General features: G+C 42.9%; 1 protein-coding gene across 12 annotated transcripts in view; it reads right to left on the reverse strand.

Moving 5' to 3' along the window:
- CELF4 (CUGBP Elav-like family member 4) overlaps positions 1 to 15728 on the reverse strand; it is a 721430-nt gene that overhangs the window by 17513 nt on the left and 688189 nt on the right. Inside the window, exon 13 of one of the 12 annotated variants that reach the window (XM_071802135.1) lies at positions 12946 to 13036. The exons of the other annotated variants lie outside the window; for them this stretch is intronic. The gene's annotated coding sequence lies outside the window, so the exon portion shown is untranslated. Of the gene's footprint in view, positions 1 to 12945; positions 13037 to 15728 lie in introns of those variants that run through there. 12 annotated transcript variants of the gene reach the window in all.

The raw sequence follows: 15728 nt of genomic DNA on the forward strand, positions 1-15728 counted from the left end.
ACACCTCTGTCACAGGGAAGCTTTCAACAGCAACTTTTGACCAGAGTGTAGGGATCAGCTCTGCATTGTGGGAGACTCAACTTATGGTCCATTTACCCTAAACTCTAAAAAATCTGTGGGGCTGAAGAGGAACCGTGACTCTGCTTAGCTGTGGTATGAATGAGACTTGAAGGTGTCTCTTTTACTCTCTGAAGAGTAGAAAGGAAAGATAGGACCACTCAGTCACTTAGGCTAAGTGAACAAACCATGGGAAACTTCTCTCTGACTGCTTTCTTTCACTGTTTCTACATGAGTAACTGCATGAGTGGTTACCCCAAAAGGTGACTGAGGCATTTAATGGGCCATTTGTTCATACCTTCCACCCCCACTTTCTATGCACAGGGTCCTGCTAAAGACAAGTTATGTCCCTCACATCTGATTCTAAGTTTTCAGCTCTTCATGTATATTTGTTTGGCTTTACGTAGGACTGAGTCATTTCTGAGACCTACGGCCCTGAAGACAGGCTTGGCTGTATTATCAAGACCACTGGATCATTTTCCAAGGGCAGATTTCCCATAGGACCAAGAAGAGGATGCTGAGGCAGCTTGGGTCTCATGTACACCACCAGACTGGTGGTTAGTTATGGTCTGAATCCAGGTCTGTGCATAGCAGGGAGGATTCTGCCCTGTCTCCTGCTGATGATAATGGTAAGCTACCCCAGCTTCAGTTGGAGAAGGACCGCTACTCTTGCTAGTGAATATTTCTGTGACAAAGTCAGCCTGCTACCTGGAACAAGACTTGTGTCCATCTGTACAACAAAGTATTGAAAGCAAGAGAAGGACAGGCCTTTCCCAAAGACTTTGTGAACCAAGAAAGTGCAGATGATCTTCTTTAAAAGTACACAGCTCCTGTGCTTTGTGACATTCACTGTATGGTATAGCAATGGTTATGCTTGTGCAGCACCTTGCACACCTCTCAGGGCATCTGCCCGTTGTCAGGGTATGAATGTATCTGCTAAGCTTGCAAATGCAACCAGCTACAGGGGCAAGATTGCTCTGTGTCTTCACAGGACCACCAAATTTGCCCAACACTACCTCCCATCATGGTGGGCTACCTGGTTGAAGTTCTTCATCCACTGCATAAATCTACTGTCCCCTATTACTTATTATTTTTACTGTGTCCTTCCCCCTAGTCCTTCCTAGCCTAGTCTCCATGGATCATCTCTATCCTTTCTTCTGTGCTGTCTGAGAGCACACCGCTTCAAAGAAACTCAAAGGCCATCACTTCTTTCAACACCAATGTGGTAGCCTCCTGTGCTCATACCTAAGACTCTGGTCATGGTTGAGCACTGCTCATGTGCCCACCACATATGTAGGTTTCTTTACCTTTACGCAATGCACATTAGTCTCTCTTTACACACATACACGTGCATTTGTGAGCCCGTCCAAAACTGCAGTCAGGATCCTGTCCTTCCATGTGCTGGAGCCTGTGCCTGAGCACACCTATAGCAAGGCAGTGGAGATATTTTTCCTATGGTTGACGGATCTTTAGAACTATTGCCTTTGAGCCTGATCAATATTATTAAAATTCCAACCTGTTTTTTCCCTTGCCTTTTTTCTTGTTTCTATAGCAATTTCTCTCTCTGTTTTATGCCTCTGCACCAACTTTTTTCCAATGCTGGCTGGCTCTACTTTCCCTCTCAGCCCTCTCCTTCACCATACCCTGATACCAACCCGCACAGATCTCCCCTTCCCCAGCTCCCACCTGGTGCAGGGGGAGGAAAGATGCAGGAGTCTCCAAAATGGGCTCCATCCCTGTGATAAAGAGGTTGTTGGGGGGTCCAAGATAAGAAGACCAAATATCTTAGAGTGGGAAGAGCAGAACGGTGAAGGGGACATTGCATCCATGCTAGGGTTAAATGAAGCCAGATCATTTACACTAGAAATCGGTGCATTTACCTGGACACTTGGGGTGCTATTTTTAGGAACAAAAGAAAACAAAACAAAACAACAAAAAATTAAAAAATGAAAAGAGGAAAAAAAGGATATTTCTGTAAGATGCTTTGTCAGATGCTTCAGTTCTAACATCTGAAGGTTAAGAAGGAGACAGATAGTTTATATGAATCTTTATATACATGAATATGCACACATACATATCATACGTATGTATATGTACAAAGGTACTATATATACATACATATCATCAGAGATGATTACACATATACAGACAGAGAAGCTAATGTGATCTAACACGGAGATGGGAGTCCAGCATTTCAAATGCTAATGTTTTCTGTGTGTTTTTTTTTTCTTTTCTTTTCTTTTAAGATGCTTGATGGCCCTGCCTCATTTTTCCCATTTATAAATTAAAGGTGACGATAAAAATTAGCTCTTAAATTGTAATGCCCTTCTTTCAAATAATTGTATGACTTACTTGCTGTGCAGTGTTGTTACTAGGATTGTTCCCATTTAACTATGTTACATTAAGAGCTGGTTGAAAAATGACAATTATTTTCCAGGGGAAAATTGTCATTATTTTGGCTTTCTTTCCTGTGAATATTTTAGTTAAAAAACAAAACAAATCTGGGGTGGGGGAGGTGGTCAGGGGAAGAGATTAATTTTTGTCTTTTTTTAATCAATCTGAAAACCAGTCCATTTTTAACAGGAATTTAGTGTTTTGAAGGCCAACATTTTTAATCAAGACAGTTTTGTTTTTGTGCTGTTGGCATTTCTTTTTTTAATCTACTAGAATGAAAATTTGCTGCGGAAACATCCTGTTTGGTCAAAATGTCGCTTTTTTTGTCACCCCCTCCTCCCCCAGCCAGTTTGATGAAAAAATGTCAAGCAGCAATAGCTGTGTCACCTCTGATTTATCTATTTTTCTAGAGCCATTAGTCTCAAGCAGCAGATGAAAAAGCACTGCAATGGAGCGGCTGCTCCTGGGAAAGACAACCCGGATGGTCAGAAAATGTCACTGCTTCCCCGTGTGGTGTTGCCTTTTCTCATCTTATCCCCAAGTGTTGACACCTCCTGTCCCCACGTGGTGACATCTTCTGTCCCCAGGTGGTGACATGTCCCATCCCCAGGTGGTGACATCTCGCATCCCCAAGAGGTGACATCTCTTCTGCCAAAGCAGTGACATCTTGGTGGGCACAGCGTGAAAGGGATCACAGGGTGGTGGAGACACCCCGAAGGAGATGTGGGGATGTGTGGTGGGAGGATGAGAGTAGCTGGGGTAGTACAGAGACAGGGTGCAAGGTCAGCTGTTGTGGGAGGGAGCTCCAGTCTGTGGGGCACTGGGGATGTGGTGGGAACAACAGGTAAGGGCTGGACAGTCACAGCCCTTGTCACCCTCCTCATCAACATTCAGAATTTACTTGTCCATGCAAACATATCTGTGGCTCCCTAGTCCTGTCTCAGCTGTGTCTCACCAACCAAGAGCTTGGCAGGCAAAAGTCCGTATAATAAACTCAGGCCATTTTGGGAAACAGGGTGCTAGTGATGGTAAAGGTCAAATATATGTTTATGTGGCTACTATTCCAGAAAAGCCTCTTCCATGACTGTTGGCCAGCTCAGTGGGTCCTGTGCCCTGAGGAGCATTCATCCTGCCTCATGCGGAGTGCTCACTCCTGCTTTTGCTGCTCGTGAACATTAGGTGGGAGAGGAAATTAAGCTGTGTGGTAGCTACGTTTTTGCACATAATGAAAGGTTCTTTATTACAAGGGGGCCTCAAGGAGTTTGCTATCTCCTGAGCATTGTACCAACAGTTTAATTAAAAAAATGTGCATGGTTGAGAACCAAGTCTAATTGGGAAGCTGTGATTGAACCTCTGTGCCCAGTCTCCGCTGGTTCTGCTTTTTTTCCTCTGTAGATTGACTATAGTTTACTGAAATGCTGATTAACCCGATACTTCACTCTGCTGTTCTTCTTGTTGAGGGTTAGATAGAGATGCTATGCCCACTCCCTGCTTCCTTTTCCCCACTAGGCAAAGGCATCTCCTAGGATGATCTCAAGACCCCTAATCAGGCCCAGCTTCTGGATCTTAGCAAGTAAGGTTATGCTGCCTGTGACCTCCAAATAGGTTGTCTGATAGACTCTAACCCAGGGCTGAAATGTCTGCCAGGAGACACGATAGTCCACAGCTGTCTGCCAGAACGTCGATGAGGAGTTTTGTCCGTAATTGCTCACCAGGAGCTGGAAGGAGTTGTTGAGGTGGTGCTTGTGTGGTGTTGTGTCCAGCAACAGAGGAAACCCTCTCTGCCCAGCTGAAACCCATGACAGGGGACCCCAGTGACTCCCCCAAGCTTGGTCCTATTCCAGTGGCAGGAGGCAGGCTGGACTTGGGAGCTACCTGACATGCCCATAGTTGGGGTGACAGCATCACCCTGTGCCCCACGGCCACTCAAAGACTTCCTGAGTGCACAAATACTCATCCTTGTGTCTCATGGCCCTGTATGCCAGGACTTGTACCTTGCAGCATCCCCATGTGAAGCCTTGCACTTGTGGATCTCCATCCCTGTGATATATAATGGGACCATTCTCCACAGGTGAGTCTTTGCCCTTCTTCTGCCAAGCCTGTTCAGCACCTCGCCTAGACTCTGTATCCCTCTAAATCAGAATGCAGCCAGGAACACATACTCCCAGCTTGCAACACTCAATTACTCCTTCTGATATTTTATTTTTTTTGCCTGCAGCTTCAAATTACCTTCAAGGTGCACAGTGCAATTAGCTAAAAATATTTCCTGCTTCGTTTTAATTGCACTAAAACTCTAATGTACCTCCAGCGAGGAGCAGTAAGGTGGAAATTGGTGCCCCAAATATTTCAAATTGATTAAAGCCCAGGATGATTCAATAAGCTTACATAGTTCTATTAATTATTAAATGTTATTAATTTTTTGTTAGGAAAAAACCTTCCTGAAGCCATATTCTGTATGTTGTTTCTGAAACAAGATACTTTTGCTAAGGAGATGATAACTCTTTCTGAGTTTGAGTGAGATAAGACAAGAATTCCTCCATATATTTGGAGCAGTTTCCATCTGAAGAATTCACAGCTCTTGGCAAATTTTAGTATCTCAGAATCAGATTCTGAAAACACTTATGTATGTGACTTATGTATGTGACTCATTTCACTGCCATTGCTGAAGTATTTATATGGTTCTAATTTAGAGCTGGATCACATTTTTGTTCAAAGCCTTTCTTGGTGGAAAATGCAGGTGATCAGTCAAATGTTATGATTGCTTAAAAAATAGTCAGAACTTTTTGTCTGAGAGTTTAAAAAGAAATCCAAAACAAAACAATTTTTTTTGAAAGTGCTGAAAGCCAAAGTGCTGATTTCTTTGTTCCCATGATGGCTGGTTCATAAGTTTACTTGAATGTCCTTTGAAAAAATTTTGAAAATATATGCCAAATTCTATTCAGACCCAGTGAAGAGTTTGATCAGCCTCAGTCCTTTGGGATTATGGTTCATTGCCACCTCAGCCAGCCTGTGCTTACTAAGCCTGTCCCCTTGTGCGTCCAGCTCTGCTGACTGGGGGTGCTGTCATCCCCTGATCCCACAGAGCTGAACCCCAAGTCTGAACACCTTTAGCTTTGCCTCTGAGCTTTCCTTTTAAATCCATTTTATTCTGAAACAACCTGTACACCTTAAAGGACTGAGGCAGCAGGTCACTTCTGGTCTAGCTGACTTTAGATATGCCAGGAAGCCAACACACGAGGTGTTCAACTGGCAGAAGGGAGGTGATGGGGGAGACACTGAGCATCTGGAAACAGAAACCTTGTCAGGTGATCCTGCTGCAGCTTGAAGCTGAAGTGTGGCTATGATCATGAGCTGTAAAGGGGTGTCTCATGTTCCAGCCTCATATCTTACCTCCATAAATTCATTCCCTAATGTTAATATAAATTATGTCATTGGTCTGAGATTTAGAAAAATACTGCTGTCATCAGAGGTCCTCAAATTTTGTCAAAGGACCTCAAAGGAACGGCAGAGAGGATTAATGTCTATACTTATTTTTAAGACTATATATATATATATATATACATATATGTATATATATATATAATTTTGTTTTCTTTTCTTTTATTTTGTTTTACATTTTTAGTACCAACATGACAAAGACATTGTGAAAGGTGACCACAAACAGACTTCAGCAGTGAGAGCTTTCACTGGTCAATGTGTCTGGAGAGGCTACCTGCAGGGGTGCAACAGGTTTCTCAACTCTGTTCCCCTTCTAGTCCTTAGCTATCAAACGCACTTGCCAAGTTGGGTGAAAATCAGGGTTTGCTTGTTACAGAGATGTGTTTAGGAGGAATCAAGGTGAGACCCACAAGCTCATTTCACGGGGCCATCAGTGAAATATCAGGTGAGGCTTTCTGTGCTGCAATGAATTCAGCAAGTTTCTCACCAGTCTAGTACAAATAGCAGGCTTCTGCTAGCCTAAGCATTTATGCTGTGTCTAAGGGCTAGGGATTTACGTGAGTGGGGAATGGTGGTGGAGTAAAGGTGGGATTAAGTGCACGTCTCACCCCCTTCCATGGCTTCAATGAAGCCTGATAGGGATGGTGGAGTCCATGGCAGATATCAGAAGAATGCTACCCATCTCTGCAGTCTCCCTCTCCTGTACTCTCCAGGGCAAGAACAATCTCTGCCCATTTCTGGAGCAGCTAATATCTGCAACTGATTCTTACACAATTTCAAGGGAAACTGAAGGTGCTCATCCTCTTGACAAAGAGCACATTGAGAAGATAAGTCCCTAAAAAAATTAAAACCAAACAACCCAGCTGCTAGATGCTGGTGTGCAAGCCCATTCAAATGCTTCCTCTGAGCAGAACTTCAGGAATGCACTGACTCCTCCTTCCCCATGGGAATACAGGAGACAGATTAAAGAAAAGGGGAAAAAAAAAATAATTTCACAGCTAGTGTGCCCCAAACAAGAAAAGGTTCCTGACACCAACAAACTAATCAACGCTGAAAGCTTATGAGGTCAATGTTTCTCTTCTCCTCCATTATTCTTTGGTTTTTTTCTGACTGTCTGGGACTTGAGCACTACCCTAGCAAGTCTATAAATGTAAGAGTCCTGCCTTCCGCTGGAGAACACCAAAGACCATTTGAATACCTGTGGGGAGAAGTTAAAACTAAACCAAACCAAAGGAACTTACAAAAAATAACTTGCTCAGCTAGTCTTCAAGTGCTGACCACAAATTTCTGTAAGTCAGGCCCAAGAAGCTTGCCTCTGCTCAGTGTGAAATGGTAAAGGCAGCTCTCCCTCCTGAGAGCAAACCCTCTGGATTCAGTGTTTCATATGAAGACTTACGGCTGGGAATGCTAACAACAAGCAACTGGCAGAGCTGGCAGCCTGAAAAGGGCATTCTGGTATCACCAGGGTTGATTTCTGAACATGTGGGCTGCCTGGAGCTCCGCAGTGCCTGTGCATCCCTCCATGTGCTCCATGAAATGCTGTTGAGCCATCTTGGGCAGCTGTCAGTGCACGGCTGCCAGGAGTTGCCCTGACCTGGCCACCAAGAAGACCCCTGCCTTTTCAGAGTCCTTTCTGCTGGCACCTGTAGAGTGTAAAATGCTCCTGAGGCCAAATGAGGAATACTTATACCCCTGCTTGGTATTGAGAGAAAATGGCAGGGGATCTGGGAACAGCTACGACTGGCGCTGCATTGGAAATTCTGAGGGTCCCTGTGCTAAGGTGCTGCCCATACTCTCTGCACTGCAATACAGGGAACTTTACGCAGCAGTCTTTTCATGGCAAAGGCAAGGCTGCTCCCTCCATCTTTTATGTCCTTTGGCTCTCTGTTGGGCTCTGTGCTCCTTCAGAGTAAATGGTTGCTCTGTTTGGTGGAAAAGAGGAGAAGAAAAACACCCCATTTCCTACCAAGATGTGACAAACAGGAATCATAGCTGGAGCACAAACTTGTCTGATGGATTCTGCCTCAGCAAAATGAAATTAAGATTTCAGCAAACAAGCCCCAATTCCGTGGTACCAGTAGAACAAATGACATCTGATAATTGCTAACTTCTTTTGCTTATTCTTTGCTCTGTTCACCCCATCAGTCTCTCCAGATTATATTTTCAGCTGAGTTTAATGAACGCCATTTATTAAACTAACACCAGGGTTCTGCTCCGGCCTCAGACAGATGTGCCTGCTAATATGAATCATTTTATTCAATTGGATTATTCTGATGGAGAGCGGATCCCCGCCACTCTGAGGAGCACAAACAAATGGGGAACAGCTCGCCTCCGGCTGTGACCAGCCGCTCACGTTCATTAGGAGGCAGCTCCAGGCTCCGCAGGCAGCTTGGCAGGGTGGTGTCCCCACCGCTACCATCCGGGGGCTTCGGCTCCTTTCCGTTTTTCCCTTCACGTAAAGGGAGAGACCAGATCTCAATGTAGCCCTGAGCCTGGCTTGGTGGTGGGACATGAGCATCACTATCTCTTTTCCTGTGTTTACCAGTTGTACAGGCAAGAGGATTCACCTTCTCCCATGTCACGATGAATGGTCCTTATCTGAATGCAGAAGGGACCTCCCTAAGTGTGTACTTTGTCCTCCGAGTGTGCCACGTCTGACCCCCTTTACATTGACACCTGAGAAAATGTAGACTACTTATTTGCTATTGATCTTTCTTTACTCTGATCTTCTCCAATTATTTGGGCAAAGAGACAGGGATGAGATGCTTTTAAAGGCTTGTATTAATCAGAGAAAAGAGATAAAATCCATCTGAAATCTCCCAGACAGAGATCCCCTCAGTCTATCATTTGGGATTTTAGTGTTGAAAATTTTGGGTCAATCTCTGTAATACGTTGCGTTCAGGCATCAGACATCCATCTATCTGTCTGTCTCAATACAAATCCTACCTTCTGTGAACCATAAAACTCCTGGCAGAGTGACATTACCACTTCTCACATCGACAGAACACACTGAGCACACATAACTTGGGGAAAAATTACAGAGGCAATTTGAAAGATCAGAAGAGAAAAAGCAGAAGATTTCTGCTCCCTGAGCGTAAGTGGCCAAATCCCACAACAAGTCTTTAGCTGGCACAAATCATCATCGCTTCATTAAAGGCTATTTTTTTTTCCCAGGTGAAGGGCAGGCTCAGTGTTTCTGCAGCTACCTGTGATCCACAGGACAACTCATGCTGGAGAATTTCTGAAGGAAGAAATTATTTTCATTTTAATCCTAAGCAGCACCCTGGTGTTACTTCTAAGAATCACCGGTGAGTACCAGGAATCAGACTGTCAGACAGTGGGGCTGTACTGAAAGAGACAGCACCCCAAAGACAGCCATGGTGCCAGTCCACGTGCCTTTATTAACAGCCCCTGAGCACACTCCTCAACAGAGGTATTTACCGAGAAGTTAATTCCTATGTTCAGGTTTAAGTTTAGAAATGCTTCTCAGGGAGCAAGGTATTCCTTTTTTAATGATGAGGATCTGTGCACCTTTCTCTAAATTGCATTGCCCTGGTGTTCATGGAGAACAGGAAAAAGAGCCATAGAAATTCCTGATGGGATTTTTCCTAACAAGGTTGGTATGGTCTGTACAAAATAATGCCCTTGCAAGCTAACAGCAGAAGCCAGAAAACCCTCAAATATACCCCTTTCAAAAACATCAAATCTCTCGAGAATTGACATGTAAGAGCCCAGTTTCCCAAAGCAGTTACTGGGCTGCCTGCCTGATTCCTTTCTCCAGCGCTCAGTCTGCCATGGTGGAGCAATATGTGCCATGCAAGGAGAATGCACAGGAGAAATAAAGAGCATGGGAGATATTCACTTGTCATATGTCACAGGAGATGAGATGCAGCCTCTACTGATGAGTGGAAATGTTTCAAGAGGGGACAAAAAAGACAGTCTTTTCCAGTGAAGGCAAATTCGTAGCTGACTGCACAACCCGTGGGTTTCATTGCCCAATCATTTCCAAATTCTCAGAAATGAAGCTAATGAAAACCTATTTTCTTCTGGAACAACCTACTTTTAAGACAGAGACTGTATTACAGCATTCTAGCATGTCAACCAGGACCCACAGCACACCCAAACCAATCAAAGTCTGTTGGCTTCAAGGATTGGGCCTCATATAGTCAGAATCGCAAAGGTAGACAACTCATTCCCATGAGTGTTATAAAGCTACCCTGCTCTGCATAGAATGGGTGCTTCAGACAGACCAGCTGTTGAATCTGTCCTGAACAGGAAAAATGGGACATCTGAAGAGACAAGGAGGGACAATATTTCTCCCAATAATGGAGGAAATCTGCTTTCTAAAGAGGGTCATCTGAGTGTTCAACTGCAGCTTTCCAGGAATGCAAGAGAGTTTCTTCTGTTTGTGAGTTATTGTTGTATAAAGGGATTTTTAAAATAAGCCACAGGGATGTGTTGGAGAAAGGCAAGTTCATTCCCTAGTCACTCTGCTCAAAGAACACCAGAGCAGCCAGAACAGTGCCATAACATCTCCCTCTAGAATTGCAAATAATTGAAACATCTCTGCTAGGAGAACATTTAGAATTAAATAAGTAATAGTGGGCCTGAATCCTTGGCTACTGTAAATCAGTGTCACTTCACTGGCTTCAGAGGAGCTGGTGAGTGATGCTGACTGAGAACTTCACCCGATCATGGTTGTGGTTGGTACCTTTGCAGGCTGAGAACTGAGTTTTCATTCACTGTGCTGCTTGGTTGGGAAATGACTGCTGTTCTCCTTTCCCCTCCAGCTCAGCCTTCTAGCCAGTATTTCAAAAAGGCTGGATGAAGCTCAGCTAAGTGGAAAAATGATCCATTTGAAATAAATGTTGTCTTTTCTCTAACTGCAGTCACAGGGCAGGAGGAAAGACATCTGAGAAACAGGGTTTTCACCGTAAACCTTCAATTCTCTGCTACAGCTGAATCAAACACTTCAGAGACTGGAGTTTTGATATTCACTTGTATCTGGCCAAAGTTACGGTACCCATGAATTATTCAAATATGCAATTATTGCATTTGATGTATCACTGGGTATAACGGTGGGAATGAGAAACAGTGTTCTAGTGCAGCTGATTGTATATGCCTTCCAAACCATAAGGACATCAATTTAAGGTGCTCACATTGATGGAGCACTCTGCAACCCCTTATTAAAATTCTTGCCAACTCCTGTAGCAGTTTTCCCCTGCAGAGTAAATTTCATGGAGTTTTTTAGCCTCCCTTTTCTTTATACCTACAGTGTAAGTGCCAAACACTACCCCATACAGCTTCAATTCATGGTTCTGCAGTAGCTCACAAAGGTCAGTGGCAAAAAGATCAGACCATTCTCAGCCTGCTGATCAATGCTGCACAGGTGACCTGAGTCCCACGAACCATGTGTTGGAACTGACTTGTAACTCTAACTTTATTGGGAATTTGCAGTTTCCCATGTTAACATTGTCTGCTAATTCACTTTTCCCTGTGCCCAGAAGACTCTGCTCTGCCTTTGACCTGTACCGTCCATCTCGTCTCTGCCTGGATATGAAAACATGTTTGTCATGCTGATGTTTTCCTTTTCCTAAACACACCAGAGCCAGATCTATCAGTCTTCAAGCACATAACATAAAGGGCCGTCTAAGGAGAACATCTCTTGCCTGAAGTCCTAGACCTTTATAGTCTCATATATTGAGCTGCAAATGATTTGCCCTTTGCTCTCTCCCCATGTATTTGCATTTGCAAATTGACAGCATGCTTCTTTCCTGTCCACTCATTAGGGGGTACTACTCGTCCCAGTATCAAAAGATTTTGCGGACTTGTCACTTATTTGAAGGTCCTGTAATAAAATTACCACATTTGTTTTTAAACCTCATCCTGCATTTTCACAAGCCTCTTTCATTGTGGGTTTCTTATTCTCTGTTTCTCTTTAAACCTATTTTGCCTCTGCTGGAACAACCATTTTGGCTATGCATGTCTACTGGGTTTTCCCATCTCTTTGGCTTCTTTTTCAAATCACTGCTGGTTAAAACATCTATCCTTCCCTTTACCTACATTTTCTGTTTTTTCTTCAAGTTGCTGTCCGTTGTGAGTTGGCCCAGCAAAGCTCTGTGTTAGATGAACTTAATAAAAAATTTCCTTCAAATGTTATTGCCTTCAGGTCACTGCAGCTGCCCATTAACTGAAGAAATCAAAGCTCACACTGCTTAGCTCAGAAAGGCTCTAAACCTGACCTACTCAGTTAATTTGCATGACATGGTCCATATAAGATCCCATAGAAATCTTGTGATCAAGTGGCTGAATATAACACCCTCCAGTCAGCCCTGGGGTTTTGGGGGTTTGCTGTTGGAAACCTTTGAACGTGGCATAACCATACCAAGCTCTTGGTCTTTCCACAGTAGGGAGAACTCAGCAAGTTCTTTGCTGGCTGAGTCTTTGGGAGAAGTTCTCACAAGCCTCCAGAAAGTTTACTTTAGAGCAGCAGGACCAACTGCATCACAGTGGCATGAGAAATGGGAGGCTGTTTTTGTATCTATTATTTAATTCTGAAATAATTTCATTAACTAACATTAAAATAATGATAAAAAAAAAAGGATGCATGGGTTTTAATGAAGAATTCATGCTCCGAACTGAAGTAAAGTGGGATGGCATTGCATTGCGCTGCTCTATCACTCCCATGACAAATAGTGCAGATCTGTTAGTGACCTACATGGACTCATTTAGATGCAAACACAGCAATACTCCTGAAAAGCTGTCCTGCTTTAAGAAAGAACAAGTTCCAAATATTGCTGAATGGGATTCAGTCTCAGAGCAGTAATTACTGATTGTAATTTTGGAGTAAATGCAGTAATTAATTATTGTCGTTTTCCATCAGTGCATTATATTGTGTGCCAATCTTAGAATAACTACAATAATTAGCAAATGGGATTTTGCATGCTCTGGTATCGAAACTGTGGTTTATAGAACCGACATGAGAATTTTATCAGAATAAAGTTATTAGTAATTTTAATGGGCAGACAGGTTACAAATGATTGGCCAGAAAATAAAAGGCTTTCCTTGTCAGTTTTGCAGACACCTTCAGTAGTTCAGTTTCAGCCTCCCCCAGTAACATTCACTTCCATTCTCTCATGTATGAACACTAAAATGCAAAGTTTAGGTTACAAACACAGTGAGGGACATTTAATTTAATTGCAATTGTCAGTGGAAATTAAAAGCAAAAGTAATCCAAATGAAAAAAAAAAAAAATATTGGCTGAGCTGATGTTTTTCCAGTACCTAAACAGACTTTCCCAAGCGAATCTGGCCTGATTTTGTTCTCACTTCATTCATTCATATTAAAGCTTGTGCTGGAGTACTGTTTTGCTTTAATTACACTAGTGCAAATTTCCATAATGTAAGCAAGTCCTAAATGATCGAAGTCTTGACTAAAGGGGGAAAATGACAATAATCTGTGCAGGAGGAAGAGGAATTGGTTAGCTGATTATAGGAGGCATAACTACAAAAATGATATTAGATCTTGATAAAGGATATTTAGTCCAAATCTCAAGATGAACAGATTAATAGACAGCAGTGAGATCAATGCAACTGCAGAATAGTCTCTCACTGGAGGTGATACAATTCTATCTGAGAGGGGTAAGCAACCCAAAACTCAGTAAAAACCCCCACTTTCATTAGACTTTGCATTGAAGTGATCTGAAATGACAAGAGACAGCCAGCAATTTTCCAATCACATCTTTTTGTTTGTGGGCAAATGGAATTGTGCTTGCTTGTTTTGGTTTTGACTGATAATGTCTGCTTACTTTCAAATGAGTTTTGTTTGTTTGTTTGGTTGGTTTTTCTCCTGTCATAGGACAGAAAAAGGAAAATGTAAAGCTTTCCAGTTTGGTACCCTATATATTCCAATTAAAAAAAAAAAAAAAAAGCTTTCTCTTAGAAAAAAATCACCTATTCCACCTATGCCACCTATTCCAGCCAGCTGCAAAAACAAGTGACTGACATCTACAATAAACCACACATCAGCACACGTTCTAGAAGCTGTGAAGGAGGATGAGAACAACTTTTTGTTGTATTTGAGCTTTGGCCTGTATTAGTTCCCCCGACATTTTTGAGAAGCAGGTTTCCTGGACAATCTATTGTTTTAATGTTTTGTCACTCTCTTAGAAGCACAGCTAAAAAAAAAATAATGAATCCTACTGCTGATAATTATTTTTCCTCTTCTGCTTCACTTTTGCCTCTCTCAGTTTTTCTCACTCACACTCACATTGTCTCCCTCAGTTTCATGCCAGTCCGTGCTCCAGGTCAGTCCCACCCAAATGTCTCTCTGTCTTTACCTTTAAATAAAACTTCAACAACTGGCTATTTATCTGAGGTGGTAAATAACACTTTGCTAATGATTAGTCATAGCAATGAAGCCACAGAAGGGGAATGGACGGGGTTTTCACTGCGCTCCTCTGCAATGCCTTTTATTGATCTATCAGCTCAATGCTTCTGTGCTGCTCTGTCGAGTCCTTAATACTGGAAAAGACATGAATTATGGGGTTTTGTAGGCAATATTGTCCTATCTTGGGTATTGCAGGCTTAGCACAGATGGGGCACTGGGGAAGTAGCTTTGAGATCCAGCACAGAGAGCTGGAATCTTGCTGATCACTTCCGCTCCCACGCGGAGGATCAGAGGAGCTCAGGAGCTCGTCTTTCTGTCTGTCCCAGTACATCAGTCCTGGTGGTGCTGGCCATGCAGAGGGCTCACATGCACCCCCAGGCACTCCAGGTGGAACCTCAACTTTGCCATATCTCAGGTTACTTAAGGGCTCCTAGGAATGACCACCCAAGGGAGCTGTGGGTTTCAGGGTGTTTTTTGTCTTCATGATTTTATGCATTTGACATCTTAAAGACTCATGAGGTGCCTCTGAATCCTTGCTTCCTAGTCCTGAGGGGACATTTTTAATAGAATATATTGATTTTGGCAGAGTTGCCTCAAATGATCCTTCTCTCTTGTTTCTCTCTACCTCCCCCCCTTTTTAAATTTTTTTTTTTTTCCTACAACTTCCTCTTTAATTATAAAGAAAAAAGAGAAGAGAGGCAGCCATTTTGGAAACATTTTGCCATCTGAATTCTTCAGGGCTTTGCTTGCCACAGCTTATGGGCTTATCTGCCACATCACAGAGACCCTTTCAGTTTTTGACAGCAATGTTAGAGCACTTGCAAGGAAAACATAGGACTTCAAATCACTGTGGCCTAAGCTGCTTGTGTCCCAAAAGGGAGATTTATAAGTTAAAAAAAGTGCATCCAGAATTAAAATTGAGTGAATTGAGTTCTTTCTTGGTTAGCAAAAAGCACTCTGGTGGATTACATCAAACTGGGTGCTGCTTGTGTTGGCAGCTTCTTATTTTTGGAAAGGAGTTCAATAAAACAAAGCTCTTACTTAGAAAAATCCCAATTAAAAAGTTTCTTGAGCATCCTCTTGAAGCACATGAGTAATTGCCCTGATGTCAATATGGTTATGCACATGCTTCAAATTGGAATTAAGAACCCAGAAAAGCTGTGACCAAAGTAAAACTAGATAAAAAACATACAGAAGTTATAGTGCCTCTGCCAGTTAAGGGAGCTGCCTGCTCTCCAGCTTTGCAATAGCTATCTCTGCTGTACCCTTGGGTCCATCTGGCTTCTGTCATAGTGTTTTTAGGAAACTTCTTGTAGTAATGGCACTGTCGAGTGGGTGGGTAAGTCAGAGACTTCCAGTGATATTTTGGAGGCTGACTGGAAGTTTCACATCAGACCAGCCACGGGGGCACAGTAACACTCTGTTGAGCCAAGAACAAGTAACCTATCTCT

Source organism: Patagioenas fasciata, chromosome Z, assembly GCF_037038585.1.
Source record: "Patagioenas fasciata isolate bPatFas1 chromosome Z, bPatFas1.hap1, whole genome shotgun sequence".
In the NCBI taxonomy this organism is placed as follows: Eukaryota; Metazoa; Chordata; class Aves; order Columbiformes; family Columbidae; genus Patagioenas; species Patagioenas fasciata.